Here is a 17,180-nt window from a genome sequence, read left to right on the forward strand (position 1 = left end):
ATAGTCTCCAAGAGAACAGGAGTCCTTTAGCAAACATAAGATACCCTTGCATATTTCAATGGTTACAAATGTGCTTCAATTTGCTGATATAAATTTAAGCAGTTTGCATCTGGGGATGCTGAGGTGCCCTGCTACTGTGCCCTGTTCTGTGCCTGCATTTGCACAGCTAGCTGTTGATGGTAGTGCAGGTGGTGATGCTTATGTCAGTATCACAGATGCCAGGTCATGTTTGCTTGTGACCAGATTTCCCCTTGTAATATGTCCCTGCCACCTGCCCTTCCATCACTCAGTACCCGTACAAGCTGCCTGTGCATTAGGCAGGTAGGCATTTATCTTCCTGAAATCCCTCTGGGGTGAAAAAAAAAATTCCCTCTGTACCCATTCCTTACAGGGGGGGAAATGAGGGAACAGATCCTTACAGATGCTTAAGCATCTAAGTCACAATTGCTTTAGGGGTGATGAGACATCTGAGTTGCTCATTAATCATGGTTAATGAATTTGTCCAGCTTCTCGAAGAAGCAGGAACTGAACTCAAATCTCCCCAGTCTTTTTTCATTTCCTGAAACAAGAACCAGCCTATCTGCCTTTCCCCCCCCCCCCCCCCCCCCCCCCCCCCCCCCCCCCCCCCCCCCCCCCCCCCCCCCCCCCCCCCCCCCCCCCCCCCCCCCCCCCCCCCCCCCCCCCCCCCCCCCCCCCCCCCCTCCTGACACAGCACCATCTGACACAGCACCATACTACACTTCCCTCAGCTGTTTTCTTTTCCTAAGCCAACACCCTTCTTTGGCTGCATCTGACTATTTCCTAATTGTTTCTCTTTTACCTCTTATTCTTTTTTGTTTTGTTTTGCTTTCTCCTCCTCTTTTGCCCGTTACTTTTTTTTGCTCCACTTTTATATTGGTCCAGCCAACCTGATCTCCAAAGGGAAGGCCGTGAAATAAGCAGTGTGGTTGCACTGACAGGTCTGTGCTGGGCCTCTTTGTCTTTTACGGACAAGATTTTCAAATCCAGCTGTAACAGCTTTCAGTGCATAGGGCAATGCTGTTGCCTTTATGTGTTACTGTGGTCAGCAAACCACAGGTCCCTTAAGTAAAGGCTTAGGACTCTCTTAGAAAGACCCTTAAGGACATACTCACTGAGAGACACGTGCTTAAGTCATGTTGACTTCCAATGTCTATGCGTTTTGGTTGAGAAGGGTGCTTTTCTCACACAGGAAAAAGGATTCTTAAGCTTTACACTTGCAACTACTGTGCGTGGCAGATTTGTAGAGTCAGACAAAGGTTTAAAGGCTGGAAGAGGCCGTTCTGATAATCTTGAGAGACATCTGGAATGCCAGAGGTCAAAAAACCCCATTTCTTCCTTAGTAGCCTTTTAACAGCTAGTGGAGACACAGTTAACTTTATTATTGCTGCTATCTTATACCACTACATAAAATGCTCCCAGACTGGTGCATGTCTGTAATTATCTACCTGGCACATGAATAATATTTTCGCAATGGCATGCTTGTTGCATCATGGTATTCAGTTACAGGCGTCATTTTGGTTATTAATGGTGCTCTTGTCTTTACTGCAGCACTGTGCATCCGCTGATATTAGAGGACTACAGATGACCAAATCTCCTGCTCTATACGATCTTCCTCCTCCTGTTCCAACACCAGAAGCAGAGGCACAGGGCAATGAAATGAGCTTCTGGATCAAGGGAGGGGAGAGGCACTGCACTCACGGCTAGACCAGTGCTATAACGTCAGAGGCAGTGTGCCTTGGTTTTATTGCACCCTTGAAGCAAGCTCAGTGGATTCTTTTGCCATGGCTTACACAGGCTTAATTTCTGTGTTGCTCTGCTGTATCTAGTATTTCCTATAATACTTAGAGGTAGAGTACTAGAGCTGCTGCTAAAGCTGTTTGAAGACCTGGCCTTAGTTCCAGCAATAGCTAGTTGAAGTCTGCATTTCTAATCCTGAATAAAAGGTTGGCTGGGATTTTCAAAGGAGTCTCCAAGGTGACAGACCCTACTTCCTGGTGTCCTGTTTCTTTTGACTGTGTTTTATCTAAATTCTCCTTCCTTCTTTATACTGTTTTCCACAAACTAAGATTTCAGATTGGAAGTCTTGCTTGTTATGCCTTGGTCTTGACCTGTAAAGCAGATAATCAAGCTTCTGTGCTGCAAACCCTTGTTCACTCTGGGGCTGCTTCCAAATTTTCCTACTGAAGCAAATGGAAAAATCACCTGCAGTCTTCATGGAAAGTCCTTCAGTGAGCTTTGGATCAAGCCAAGGGGATAGTCATGTTGCAAGCACCAGCCTCACCCCAATTGCCAGCGTCGTACCCTCTCATTCCTGATGCCCTCCAAGCACAGCTGAGGACCTCAGGCAGCTGGGAGAGGCAGTCCCTTAGCTCTTCCTTGGTGGTGGGGGCAGAGGGGGAAGTGCAAAATAGCTTTGTACCATAATCTGAACTACATGTACCCAGAGCAAGTGCCGGAGGAGCAACTTTGCATCCTGCCAAAATACAAGAGAGGTGGTTTCCCTTTTGTCCCCAGTCTATAGTGGGGCTGATCGTGACAAGAACACCTGAAAAGAAGCCAGAGGACCTTCCCCTTCGTTGTGTGGTAGGTTGCCTGCCTCTTGAATTGGCAGCTCTCAGGCTCCCAAGCAGTTTTTTTCAGCCTTGTGCATGGTGCTACCCTGAGGTAGTCCTCCAGCCTCTGGTACTGAATTGTGTCCATGGTTGGATCTGCACAGCACTGGGCAGCATTGCTGCAGACGGAGTCTACTTTACTTCTTAGTTTCCTGGGACACCATCTCCATTTGTGTTTACAAATTTTACTGGAGCAGAACTAAAGTATTTTTAAAATTGCTCTTTGTCATAGATTTCTGGACTTCCATGTCGTGATGAGGAAAAAAATGTGCACATCATCTGCGCGTGGGCCAGGCAGCACTGTGTGCATGCCAGATGGTGAAATGGAGATAGGGGGCCTGAAATCCAGACAGAAATGCACCAGGTTCAGTGTATAGATATCTATGCCCAAATCACCCACAGCACAGCAGAGAGATGGTCTGGCTTGCAGAGGAAAGTGTCTCTGTACGGGCTCTGAAAGCATAGACGTGGTGAAGCTGTGAGCTGGCAGTCAGGTTTTTCATTTGATAGGATGCCAGTACCTGGTGTTTTGGTTTGCAAAGTCCTTGACTGGGCTGTTCAGCAAGCAGCATAAACTTGCTGATGTGTGAACTTATCCTCCTTATGCCAATGCAGAGGGTTGGCTAGTCTGCCTGCCCTTGGCTTTCACAGACATCCAGCTATCCTTGTATGCTTGGCAAAAGGCTGTGTGCTCTGTCCATAATGCGGTGACACATGGTCTTCTCTGCATTAGTTACTAAGCAGTGTTATGATAATTTATCACATTTAGTGGTGGGTAAGCTTCAAAATGCTTGGCAGTTCAGTGAATCACTTGAACCGTTTTGATCCAAAATGATTCCTGGACAATGAACAGTTTTCCGAGCTGTTCTCACGAAAATCATGAGTAGTCTCCACTTGGGAAAAGAAGGCAAAATGTAAAATACACTGTGAGTGCAGAGGTGGCGTTCAGAAGCTTCTGCTGAATGCAGGGTCCTCCAATGCTAGGCGGTGGTCAAACATCTAGAAGGGGATTCTTCTTGCACCCAAATACCTGCCAGCTGGACAAAACAGGCAAAGAATTGCCAGGATGCTTATAGTGCACTGAGTTTGAGCCTTACTTAGGCTAGAAGATCACCTCGTTACGGTCCAACCTATATCTTGTTTAACTTGCATAGATGTAGCACAGCTTAAAATTAATTCAGTGAAGAACATGGCACCATGCACTAATTACAGCAAGTATTTCATACCGGGATAGAATTAGCTCTGACCAATGGTAAATATCTGTATGCCTTGTTAATGTAAAAATGTAAACCCAGAACTCTTTTGAGGAAGAAACTAGGGTGAGGTCCGTTCAGTTACTCCACTGAAGTCTCTGGTCCTGGGCCAGTTTGGCCCTGCTATGAGTTTGGCCCCAGTTAAACTCTCAGGTCGTGCTTCAGTGAGATGTACAGATCTACTTGAATTGCAAGGCACATGCATGTGTCATTCCCTGGAAATGGTTAGGCACATGTGCTTAGTTAGACATATATGTCTTTGGATTATTTGTTATAATGATTAAATCATTACTAATGACTCTCTGATAATTAATGGGTAGCCTAAAAATTGGTATTTCCCACGTCTTAAAATGAAACAGTGATGTTCTGAAATTAAATTCTTGAGTATGAGGTAAATGGCAAAATACGTGTTTAGTTACATGTGGTAAGGTTGGCAAGATACATTTTCAAAAGCAGGAGTCTAAAATTAGGTCTTAAAGCCACAGTTAGAAAGCTAAATAAACAACTGGGCTTTTTTAAAGGCTGAACACCCGTGAGCTGCCTGGTGAGAGCACCAAATACAGATTTCAACGCTTGTATCGTCATTGAAAGACAGTACCAAATTTCCTTGATTTCCCACCAAGGTTCTAGGCCTGAGCATCCACATTCACACAGCCGTGTGTGGGTCTCCAAGTGCTGGCAAGGCTCTTCTGAAAGTGCGGAGCCAGCCTGATGGACAGAGGAGGCACAAGGACTCAGGCGGACTGGAAGCTGTATGCATTTAGGCTGGGGAAACATATATTTCTGCTCCTAATTTTAAAATCCTAATGCATTTAGATTTATTCTATAAGCAGTGCAATTTATGGCATCATTAGAGATTGACATGTTTGTTTTCACTTAAAGAGTTGGCTGTTGTTGGTGATGTTATCAGTAAGGAGCATGTTACCTCATCCCTGCACCAGTCTTTTAGATCAGTACCCGTTGGCGCTTGGGAAGCAGTTGGCTGATCCAGGAACAGTGGATGAAGCTGGGGCTTTATGTTTATGCACCCTCTCTTTTCCCACTGAAACACATATGCACCAACATGTATGTGTATTCCTTCACTTACACAGCAGTCCTTCTCCTGCTTGCCAAGTCCATCATCTCAGTTCCCCCAGAGAAGGGTGGGATACTGATGCAAGACACTGTATTAGATGGCCGTTCCCCTCCCTTGAACCGGAGTCTGATGACATGTCTGCTAAAATGCGTCAGACAGTTGGGGAAAGAGAGCGAGTGAGAGTGACGGAGAGAGAAGTCTGGGTGGAGGGATTTGGTTTTAATTAAAACAAGTAAAGCCGTGTTTTCCAAGCCCCAGATTGCATTCAAGTCTGGCAGAAACTGCTGGGCGAAAGTGAATTTTCAGGTGGCTTGGTTGTTTTCCAAGGGATTCTCTGCTGTGGGAAAGCTGTGATGCCAGGGAACATTTGGCCTGGGATTGGTCGGGTGCTCAGACTGGAGACAACCACCGGCGAGGTCTGAGGTGGGACCAGACAGTGACTCTAAGCTGATAGCCCCAAAACGTTTCAGCTGCAGAGCAGAAACGGCATTTTCCTGGCTGGAAATGTGTTTTTTCACTGCTTTTGGTCAAAAGGGCAAACACATAGGTCTGTTCTCTAGTCCTCACCAGCTCCTGGGAGGCCCTGGGAAGGTCCTGGTTCTGCCACTGGCCGTGCGGCAACATGTTTCCCTTCCCCATGTGTCTCTTGTCCCTCGCATCCATAGCCAGTAGAGACTTCAAGCTGCCCAAGGCCAAAAACTTTCTCTTTGTGCATGTTTATGTGATGTGTAGCATGGAGGGACGCCAGTCTCGTCAGGGCCCCCAGGCACTACCACGACAAGAGTTGTGCGAGTAAAACAGAGTAGATGTTACAGAGCCTCCTATGATCACTGACAGCTTTTTCTTCTGCCCCCCTTGTTCCTTTTGCACAATATAGCTTGTGCTGGCTGCGAGAAAAAGCTAGGAGGTTCAGATGGCTGTCTAAACCTGGTGACCGAACCTTTGCCTGCACAGGCGAATGCCAGTTTTGTGTCCAGGACCCTGTTTTTATTTAGAAGTCGGATTTGTGTGTGAGACAGTGGTCCCCTTCTCAGGCATGCCCCCATCTTCCTTGCTGAGATACTTTCTCCCTGCCATCACTCTGGAGTTGCTGGAGATGGACAGTACCGTAAATTTGCCTTATGAGTCATAATCCTCATTGTGCTGTGTAGTGCTCTGGAAGCCAGCTCTAGCCCCGTGGAGAAATCCTCACAGTACTCCAATTCATCCACACTGGAAAAAAACTTCAGATACCTCTGGAAGAAATACAACAAATAAACAAAACAAACTAGGAAGTTTTTTGGCATTAGTTTCTGAAGATGCTTCAGGAGGAACAAAGACAAGACCACTGTGAAACTCTGTTTTGCAGGACAGTGTCTGGAGGCCTCTGAATCCCATAGAGTCATGTTAGTGCCTGATGTGGACCATCATTTCTGGACTGGCTTCATATGAAGCAGCCAGACGAGCACTGGAGATGAACTGTCACAGGCTTGTTGCTGCTGCTGAACATGATAACAGGGCTGAACTCCTTTTAATAGATGTGTTTTTTTGATGTGGGAAATTAATGAAGCTAATTTCTTCAGATGTAGCATCTTTTCTTCCTTCCTCTGTTTCTGCTTTGGTCAGAGACGCTGTAGCAGCGGCACCGTTTAGGGGCAAGGGGGGGTATCCTCCCTCTGTCCATTCATCGTGTCCGTTTGAAATCGGTCAGCTCATCTGCGGTTTTCTTCCATGTCTTCCTTGCAAAGCCCTGACGACATCTCCTGTGTCACATAGTCTGATTCATCTGCACGAGGGCTTGCTTGAAGGCCTATACTGAGAACTTCTTCTCGGAGAAACTTTATTGATTCACTGCAGGTGGACCCAGGCTGGCTTTCAGAGTCCAGGTTGAGCTGGCAAGAAAAGGAGAAACCCTGCTGCTCTTACTCTGAGTCTCGGTTTCCCACCTTCAGAGGGAAGCTAATGACAACCCCACTCCCCCGCGGGGGGATGTCAGAGGGATGACTGTCAGCAGTTGCAGTGGCACACGTGTCACGGACAGGCAGACTTGTGCTGCTCCTGGAGCGTGACCACCCCTCGTGCGGATGCCTTGAGCACGATGATGTTCCCATCCTGCCAACCATGGTAAAAACCCAACCCCCATGTGAAGAACAAACAAGCATTTGTTTCCTTTTGCTTCGGTGCATGCCTGGCATTTGGCTTCCCGCAGCACTGTTTAGATAAGATGGAGAACCTTTGCCTGAGCCAAGCCAAATATGCTCTTTCAAACAAAAGGAGGGATTTCAGGGAAGAGAGCTAATGGTGCAGGTCCAGGGAACTTTCTCAGCTGGAGCCTTTACAGTGAGGAAGGGCTCAAAGGTGCTTTTCCCTTGTAGGGAGGAGTCATGGAGAAAACACGTGGGACGAGCTGATTTCCCCAGGTGCCATGTCTCCCTGTCCCGAGGTGACCTGTGCAGGGAGGGGACCAGTGGTCTCACCAGGGGTGATCTTCCCCAGAGAGGTTGCAAAGAGCTGAGGCTGGGCTGGGCTGAGGGATGTTCCCCCAGGCAGGATGGCCCTGTGCTTTCCAGCCGTGGAAAAGCAAAGCGTTTCCTCTGGTTTTGTAATGCGTGTTCTCCATGCAGACCTCCTGAAGAGGCTGGGCCTCTTGTTGCCCGTCTTGTCCCTACCTTCCTGCTCTCTCGTTTCTTCTTGGCAGTTGGACAGCAAGGGAACTCCTTCATTAGCTCACCAAAGGCCCAAAGGTAAACTCCCTGCCGCACAGAAACCAGCACCAGCTCATTACCACACACAAAGCTTTCTCACATGTGCAAAAGTACGTCTATGATATGCACTGCATGCACGTGTGCAAGTTAGTTAACACCAGCAAATCCCTGTTAAATTCCTGACTAGCTGCTCATTTGTTCACTGACATTTTCCTTGGGAATGGTATTTCCAGAGCACCAGTTTTCCATCTTGGTTAGTACATCACACTGCTGTTGCTCTTAGAAAGTGTCTATATGTTCTACTTGGTCTAGACCCAATTCTTCCAGAAATCAAAAAATTCTTTTTTTTCTAGTGTAATGATTTTTACACCTGCCAAGAAGCAGCTTCAAAGTATGTTTTGAAAGAATAGCTTTTCAAAGCTAACAGGAAGGGTATTTCAAGGGTCTGCATGCTGTTTTCTTTCCCCAGGTGGTGTGTACTGCCCATTCTCAGAAATGAGATAAAGATCTAGGTGGATCCTGGGTCTGACCTGCTTCTTGTTTCCCATTCTTTTCTGTGTGTTGCAGATGAAAAGATCATAGTACTTGCCAAAGTGTCTTTGAATAAAGAGTAATTCCTTGTATTTACCGAAAAATACTCATTAGATCAGCTAGCTGACTATTTACCAGAGGAAAACCATTAGGACTATTAGGTGCCAAAGCATAATGCCAAAATACAAGAGCTGGCCCAGGGACTCTTAAGCCTACAAAATGAAGTGGTTTGTGGGCAGTCAAAATCCCATTAACTGAGCTGCACAGTACTGGCAGTTCCATGTTTGCAATACAGTGTTTAAACAGAAACAGGGCTGAACATGATTTGCCCTTTGTACTCATGGTTAGGTTGGGATTGGTTTAGCTAAATGGCTTGCTGACATCTACACTATGTGAAATGACTTAGCCTTTCATTTTTAGTGGCTGGGCAGGAAAGGATAATGCTGGACTTTAATGCTCCCCTGCTAAGTGCCATAAAAAAAGCGTAGTTCACCTTTTCAAGAGATGGTTTCTTGTGCAAAACTTCGTACTCTCTCCCACCACTGTGGTATCTGAGCTTTCTTAGTGCAACGCTTCTGTGGGAAATTCCGCCTCATTTGAGTCTTTAACATGCCGATTACTGCCAACAGCTTTAGAAGTATTTTTAGAAAATGGATTATTTTTTAGATGGAGCAGAAGAGCCTAGGCAGAACAGAATAGATACTGAAATTCCCCATGAGCGTCTTTTTCCCCTTCTGGCACTACGTTACCTTTGCCTACACTAATCCAAGCGTGTCCGTGCTGCTGTTGTATGAAACAGCCATTAACCTGCCCTTGTGGTCAGCTGAGCTGGTGACTTTGCGCTGCCACCATGACACAAAGTAGTTGGAGATCATGGTTTATAAAGCAAAAGTTACGGCTGAGCTCTAGCATGTGAATGGTGGTCAGTGAACTAAAAGCATCCCTGTGGTTAGACAGGCACACCAGCAGCAGCAGCAGCAGCAGTTTTTCCTTGTAAACCTTCAAGCTGTACAACCATATGGAGACACCATGAAGATGGGGTCCACAGCTTCCTTGCTGATATAAGCCAGCTCTATTTCTATGCAGTAATGTATTTCTAACTTCTGAAGGTTTGACCTTCAAGAGGAAAAGCATGTGAGGATGCTGCTATGACATCTTTTACAAGATAGATCTTGTTTCTCTACTGCCCTGTAACATTAGTGCAAAGGGAGGCAACTTACTTTCTTTGAACACTTAAGTGCTGGGGTCAGACCCTTGAAAATCCATCTGAACATATATTATCCTGACTGATTAATTCAACATCGCTTGTATGGCCTACGGGGACGTGGTAAAAGCTCTTTTTCCACTTGTGCCTGGGGCATAGACATATGAAATTCAACCCTATTCCCTCGCAGTGAATAGGATGAAGGCAGTTAGGCTTTGGGTCATACCTCGGAGTCAAAGTAAAATCAGTTGCTCTGTCCTTAAGTCACCTCACTGCTGCTGGTTTATTACTGAAGGCTTACAGCTGAAGTCAAATGCTGAATGGTTGCCAAGTACAGCATGTCATTTTGAATATATTGAATTATTGGAGAACAACATTGCAAGCCTACATTCCACCTTCCCTCCCTACCCAGGAAAGTCTTGTCCTTGTGACCTTGATTTATGAATCACCTTTCATATTTCCAGAGTTTTAGGTAGTTTGTAAATTAGAAGATCAACTCATGCCATAAAGAGAATATAGGTTACCATGTATACTAAAGTTATCAAGAGAAGGTAATGTAAACAATTTTAAGACACAGTAATAAATAATGCATTCATGTCTGGAGCTCTGCAACAATGTAAAATGATTGATTAGTCTTGTAATAAAGACTTACTAGTGATTTATTGTCTCTCCATAAAACAGAAATGTGGCACAGTTTGGTGCCGCTTTATCTTGGTACTATTGGAAAACGAGGAAACACAAATGCTAAAAAAGATTTGTGGTGTCGTGCTTCATCTCAGGATGGGATGAAATGTCAGGACTGTACCTTTCTGGGTCAGATCCCAGTTTCAAACATGCTGAAGGCTGGGGGTAACGTTTCAGAAAGAGGAAAGATACCTTCAAAATGAGATGATCTTTTTTTTCTTTTTTCTTTTTCTTATTACCATGACTCAGGTGAGGGGAGAATCTGAGTTGAAAGCATTGTGTCAGGACTCAAAGTTCTTAAAGCCCTGGAGCCCAAATGGCAGCCAGCATTCTCCTCACCGACAGCCCCAGTCAATACTGGGCTTCCACTGGTGGGACATACAGGCCAGAAGAGACATGATGGTTTCTGTGGGGGACCCAAGACTTTCCTGGGTAGGGAGGGAAGGTGGAATTCACATTGAACTTCTCTCAGTTGAGGCCATCTTCAGAATCAAAACTCATGCCAAGCCACACAGAACACCCATCACTGATGCTTGTCTGCAGGAACCTGCCAGAGCTTATAGGGTCCATATAGACACTGGGCCTGTGGATAACTCAGCTTGGCTAGTAAAGACCTGTTGCTATATGCCTTTGTCACCCCAATGTCTCCCCAACATCTAAGTTGCCAGGGTGCAGGGAAGTTAGGCCCCCAGTGACTTGCCTGTAGGGCAAAGGTTTTTATGACTTACCTGAAGGGATTTTAAAAGGATGCTGGTGCAAATCCCGCATGGGCATGCAGTTCTTCTAGTTCAGCCCTTGGATTCAATCTATATGTTTGCTTCCTTGGGCCAAACCAGTTTATTTGAAGATAAAAGAAATGTAACTGTGCTTACCAGAGTGGAGTTGTGTGAATAGAAGCAGGTTAAATGAGTTAAAATTGAGCAGCTCTTCTAGTGCCTTACAAAAAAAATCATCATTCACATTGACAGCTTTTAATTCAACTTGTCCTGTGTGCAATCTCTGATTAATCTGTGATTAATCTCTGAGAAACCACAGATTGGTACTAATCCACATAGGAGCCTCGAGATCAGTGATTTATGATCAAAACAATGCCTCTTTTTATGTAATTAAAAAATGGGGAAAAAGATTGAAAGTACTAACTTTTCTCCCACCCACCCCCAATTTTATTTGTCTCTCCATAACTGAAATAAGTGGCCAGGTGAAAAACACAGCATTCTTTTCCATGGCATGCATACCCATTTGTCTGCACCATAGTGCTTGTTCTTTGGAGAAAAGTCTTGGTGACGTTGTTCCTATATTACAAAGGCTCTGACCTCGCCTACCATATAAAACAGAGCAATAAAAGTTGGGAACAAAATGTCTGAATAAATAACAGGCAATGCTATCCCCTGAGAAACCAAGGTTGGGATGCAGCTGGCTGGGAACGCTACAGTTTGTGGAGTCCTATTCCCTGATCTGAAGGGAAAGGCTTCTCAGGATCATTGCAACCTGATCTAGTTGAAGATGTCCCTGCCCACGGCAGCAGGGTTGGACTAGATGACCTTTAGAGGTCCCTTCCAACCCAAACTATTCTATGATTCTATGATTCTATGATCCAGAAAAGCAGGCAGAGGGAGAGGTTGCTGAAACTGTGCATCCCTCTCCTCTGTGGAAATAGCGTATTTGCAAGGGAGTGGGACAGCTCTAAGCACTGCCAGTCCCGGCCAGGAAATAGGAGTAGTGAGGTTTAATGCAGTCTCCCCAGAAGCCACTTCTGTTATGGCTTCTCTAAATGTCCATTTGCAAAACTAATAGCTGATAGACTGGCCTCAGAAGACTGATGATAATCAAGGTGATGGGACAACGGCTAGCTGAATTGTTTCATTATTCCTTATCCACAACACGGCTAGAAGCCTGGGCATAGCTAGGAGCACAGCACCTGCCAGCATTGTAAGAGGTGAGCATGAGTGTATGTGAATGACCTGAATTACCCACCTCCAGCACAAGCAGAGCTGGTCTTTCTCATCTGAGAAGGTAACATTGCCACATTTAGAAGTGTGGGTGCCTTGTTGCAATTCATCCTGGTGTTTCTGCATATCAGAGCACTGGCATGGTCTCTGCCATTGCTCCAGGAAGCTCCTGTACTGTGCCACATCTGCCTGCAACAAGTGGGAGCTCCTTACTAATTTCTATGGGAAAAAATGAAAATGAGACTTCACTGCCCTGGACTTCAGGAGAGCAGACTTTGGCCTCTTCAGGGATCTGCTTGGTAGAGTGCCATGGGACAAAGCCCTGGAGGGAAGAGGGGCCCAAGAAAGCTGGGTAATATTCAAGGATCACCTCCTCCAAGCTCGGGAGCAATGCATCCCAACAAAGAGGAAGTCAAGCAAAAATGCCAGGAGGCCTGCATGGATGAACAAGGAGCTCCTGGACAAACTCAAACACACGATCTTCAAGAGGAGAAGGTGCAGAGACATTAACTGATTTTCTCAATGACAACAAAATGATGCCTTAACAGAACACAATGAAGAGCACAGTGGCACTTCAACCCCAGCACTATGCTTAGACCATAAGGTCTGCGTTTCTTCCTGATTTTTCCCTAGCTAGGGCAGGCTCTCCTGACTACTTTGATGAAACTACAAAGCAGGAGCCACTTTCAATGGCAGACGACATCTGTTTGACATGCCAATAAAAGACAGGTGATAATACTAACTAGAAAAATACGAAGAACCACGATTCAGATCAGAACTAGGGTTCACAGCTGATTCAGAGTTAAAGCCAGGGTTTCAAGGATTAGAAATACACAGTGCTTTTCCACCAGAAGATCTACAACCAAACTGGAAATAGCATATGGGCTCCTTCTGGTTTCAGCTGTAATTGTAAACCACGAAGCCCCACAGAATAGTTAGTTGGGGATGAAGAGGTATACTGAAATCCACCCCTGTAGTCCACAGAGTACTTCTGGGGAAAGGTCAGAGCACACCTAATCAGCCCAGGAGACAGACACCTTGGCAGCCTCGTTAACCTGATGAGGTGCAGCTCTAAAAGGCCCTACCCAGGAAAGTTTCTGTTTCTCCTATTGAGGCTGTGAATTTTTCATTTGTAGGCTTGGCTTGAAGGCAGATACGCTGCTAAACAATGAAAGGTGGCTGTGTTGTGAAGGGGGAGTGATACTGAGAATTTGCTATGGTTTTTTTATCATTATTTTTTATTAAAAAAGAGGCAACTGCAAGCTATGTCATAAGAGAAAGAAGTCTCAGAGCCTGGTAGCTGACTGTATGTCACTAGTAAGTAAAAAAGACTAATTGCCTAGAAGCTGGGGCATTGTTGATGGTCATGGTAAGGCCTCTAAAAATTGTTTGTTACTATTGCGCTCCACAGCAGCTTTCTTATCCACGAGCATCAAAGGCGTTGTGGTCTGACATTCAGGTTTCAATTCATTGCTGTTTGTATTTTGTTGCTTCCTAGGGGATGTTAATGTGAGACCATTGCATTGCTGCACATAATTGTTTTAGTGATAACTGACCACAGCTTTTACAGCCTTCAGATACTAAAAAAACTTCCTACTGAAATCCCTGCAAAAAAAGAGGGAACAAACTGTTTGTGTTTTGTGGCAAACTGGATGAGAAGGAATGGGTTTATGTTGCTGGAGGAAAGGTTTAGAGGGGATTTCAAGGCAGTGAAGTCCTGGGACAGACTGCTTGGGAATGTGCAGAACCTCTAGTATTGCAAAGCTCTAAGGGCAATTGGAGAAGTGCTGATAAGGAGACCTTATAGCAGCCTTCCAGTACCTGAAGGGTGCCTACAAGAAAGCTGGAGAGGGACTTTTTACAAGGGCATGTGGTGAAAGGACAAGGGGTAATGGCTTTAAACTGAAAGAGGGTAGATTTAGATTCGCTGTAAGGAAGAAATTCTTCACTATGAGGGTGGTGAGGCACTGGAACAGGATGCCCAGAGAAACTGTGGATGCCCCATCCCTGGAAATGTTCAAGGCCAGGTTTTGGACGGGGCTTTGAGTAACCTGATCTAGTGGAGGGTGTCCCTGATCGTGGCAGGGGGGTTGGAACTAGATGATCTTTAAAGTCCCTTCCAACCCAAACCATTCTATGATTTGATGATTCTATGATTTTCAGTCTGAAATGCAAGATGGTACACTGGCCTTTGGAAAACATACATCACATGATGAAAATGGAAAGGTTCATTACAGTGAGGTGGTGTAAGCAGAAACATTCAGTGATGTAGTTAGAAGACTCCTGTAAGAGGCTGTTAAGACTTTGTCCTGCTTTCTCTGGGAGCAGCGTGAGCTACACCATGCTAGGTAAGACACTTTGAGTTGCAATAAAACTCTAACAAGAAGCTAAAATTAAAGAAAGCAAGTGCAGCTCTGGCCCACCTTTCAGCTAGGGTAAACTGGTGCAAAATGGAAGGAGATGACAGGAGAACAGTTTTTGCCTGTTTCATACTGGTGTAAGTCACAAGGCAAAACAAAACACACACAGACTCCTGTATGCAAGTCATTTTATAACAATAAGCGCGCAGCTGCCCAGGAATGAGAAATGAACTCGGTCACCTCTGGGCAACTGTGCCTCGCTGCTGAACAGAAAGGGCTGGGAGTGCTCTTCTGCGCTGAGGCCAAGCACTGATGACAGGGTCGTGCCTGCTGAGGGCTGCAGGGGTGATGGACGGGTGGAATTTGGCTGTTTGAAAAGAGACGTCTGGCACCATTTGAGACACCTTAGGGTGTCCTACCTGGTCTCTAGCTGCTTGTCCAGAAGGGGTAAGATCTTCTTCGTCCTGCATCCTCTGTACCTGCAACCAGCCTCCAGAGTCTAAAATGACTCTAGAATCCATCCACTGAATCATAGCTTTTATTTCCACATTACACAATGCTTGTGCTTAGCTTTCCTCTGGGCCCCATGCAATGACCTGGCTGCCCTGAGAGGCAGACATCCTTTGGTGAGTGTTCCCTTGGCTTGAAAGTGTCTGAAGTAGTGAGAAGAGCCCATCAAAGTAATATTGTACAGCACGGATATTGTACAGGCACTGTTGCATGCTCAAGGGCACAATGCGAAGATAAGCAGCAATGAAACACACCAGGCTTCTTTTATATTAAGACACTTTGCAGTAAAAGCACAGGTCTGGTTGCGTTGTTATTTCAAAAGAAGTAACTGTTGGGTTATAGCTGTGCAGGTCTAAGGCTGTAAATGAGGTAAGGTTTGTGGAGAGAGATAATCCATTTTATTGGACTAAATTAGCTGAAAAACCAGAAAAAAATCAGGCACACAAGCTGCTCTTCAGGCCTGAAGCAGCAGACTTCAGACTAAGTATGAGCTGATAACAGTTGTTCTAGATTTGATTCAATTATGCTAACTAGTTAGACAAGCAGAGGGAAGACTCAGCTACTGCCTGTAAAGCAGAGGGGGATATCTGCAAGGGGAGAAATGGTAGGGCATTTAGCTTCTGTAAGACAGAGAAATGTAATTATGAAGAATCCACTGTCTGCCAAATTAGTAAGATCAGCTCTGAGGCAGCGTTTTGATGCAGCAAATTCAGCTCCTTCGGTTTCCTAGTATCAGATCAAAAGTGCTGTGGCTGCATAATATGGTGTGTTGGTCCAGCATAAACCTACCCTGCTGCTCAGATCTGTTAGGGAAGGTTGGTGGGTTAACGTAGGCAAAGATTTAAGGTACGGTCTTTCCCACTGCACCTGACGTTGAACTGTCAAAAAAGTTCAAGCTGGGGTTAAGTTTTCTGTTGGGTACATTGGCTACGTAAATAGAGGCATGACTGAGCGCAATCAAGTCTGATCCAGACTGACATTGTGGTACCGGTTACCTAGTACTGATGACTATGAAATCACAGACTGGCCTTCTGGGTGACTTACAGATAACATCCCATCACCAGGGAGTTAAAGTTAACTTAAAGATGGACCCTTTGAGGAAGCTACTTCCGGACTTTGTTTTTCAGACTTAACAAAATTGAACTGTTTTATGACTTTGTTGCATTTTCACTGAACTCCTTGTTTTAAACTACAGTTATTAGAAGATGCATTTATGTGAATGAACTTTGTTGTAAAACTCCTTTTATGAAAACAGTTTAAAGTAACATCCAAGTAAAAAGACAGAGACATTTTGTTTTGGGTTAATTGCAACATATTTCTTTTTAATTTTGGTTTACCCAAAATTCTGAGAGTACTTTGGAAGATACAGTTTTTCATAACGCATCTAAGTCAAAACCCAAAGCAATTAGATCTAGTTTGCATTCCGCAAGGGAATCTTTCCTTGTCCTGAAGAGCTGTGGTAGTAACCACACCCTTCATACTTTTCATACAGTTAAACCCCATCAAAATTGTGTGTACAGGCTACATTTGTAAAAGCTGGTTGATAATTAAGCCAGTTATTATTGTATGTAATCAGCACCCTGATTCTGACAGCAGGCAAGGTAGGTCAACAGCGCAGGCGTTGTTTAATTCAAACAGCTGATAGTGGAATTTTGAGTACTTTGGTGCAGCAGGTAATTTTGGACAGAAATACAAAATGTACTAGGAAGAGGCAGGATTATCCTTCAGGGAAAGTAAGTTTTAACAGACGGAATTAGTTGAGCTTTAACATAGAATGACTGAAGGAAAGAGATGTATATATATTTTTTTCCTTTGATGCTGGCTACGAAGTTAGTGATTTAAAATCACTAACTCAGAATGTCTCTTACACTTCATTCACTTTATTATAGTTCATTACTTCACAAGTTTTTTCCCTTTTGAATAATGCTTGAGCTGTATTTTTAACAGCCATCATTGCTATCATTGTTGGATCTATCAGCTAGCTTATAGTGCTTATAATTATCGTATCAGGTAGACCAAAAGAATCTAAGGGCTTTAATTAAAACCTTTGACCAAAAAGGTTTTAGGAGTCCTATATTCCTTCTTATTTATGCTTAAGATGGCTTGCCAAAATATATCTAGCTTAAAACCAAGCCTAGCTTACAATGTATTCAAAACATCTTTAAAAAGTTCATTAGGTTTGCATTAAATTAGGGGAAAAAAAGTTATTTGCTCTTCTTTATCTGACTGAAGAGCAGCAACAGATTTTAGCATTTTGTTGGGTTTAGGAGAAATGATGCAATCAGATTAACTAATGT

This window comes from Aptenodytes forsteri, unplaced genomic scaffold, assembly GCF_000699145.1.
Source record: "Aptenodytes forsteri isolate BGI_AS27 unplaced genomic scaffold, ASM69914v1 Scaffold412, whole genome shotgun sequence".
Taxonomy (NCBI): domain Eukaryota; kingdom Metazoa; phylum Chordata; class Aves; order Sphenisciformes; family Spheniscidae; genus Aptenodytes; species Aptenodytes forsteri.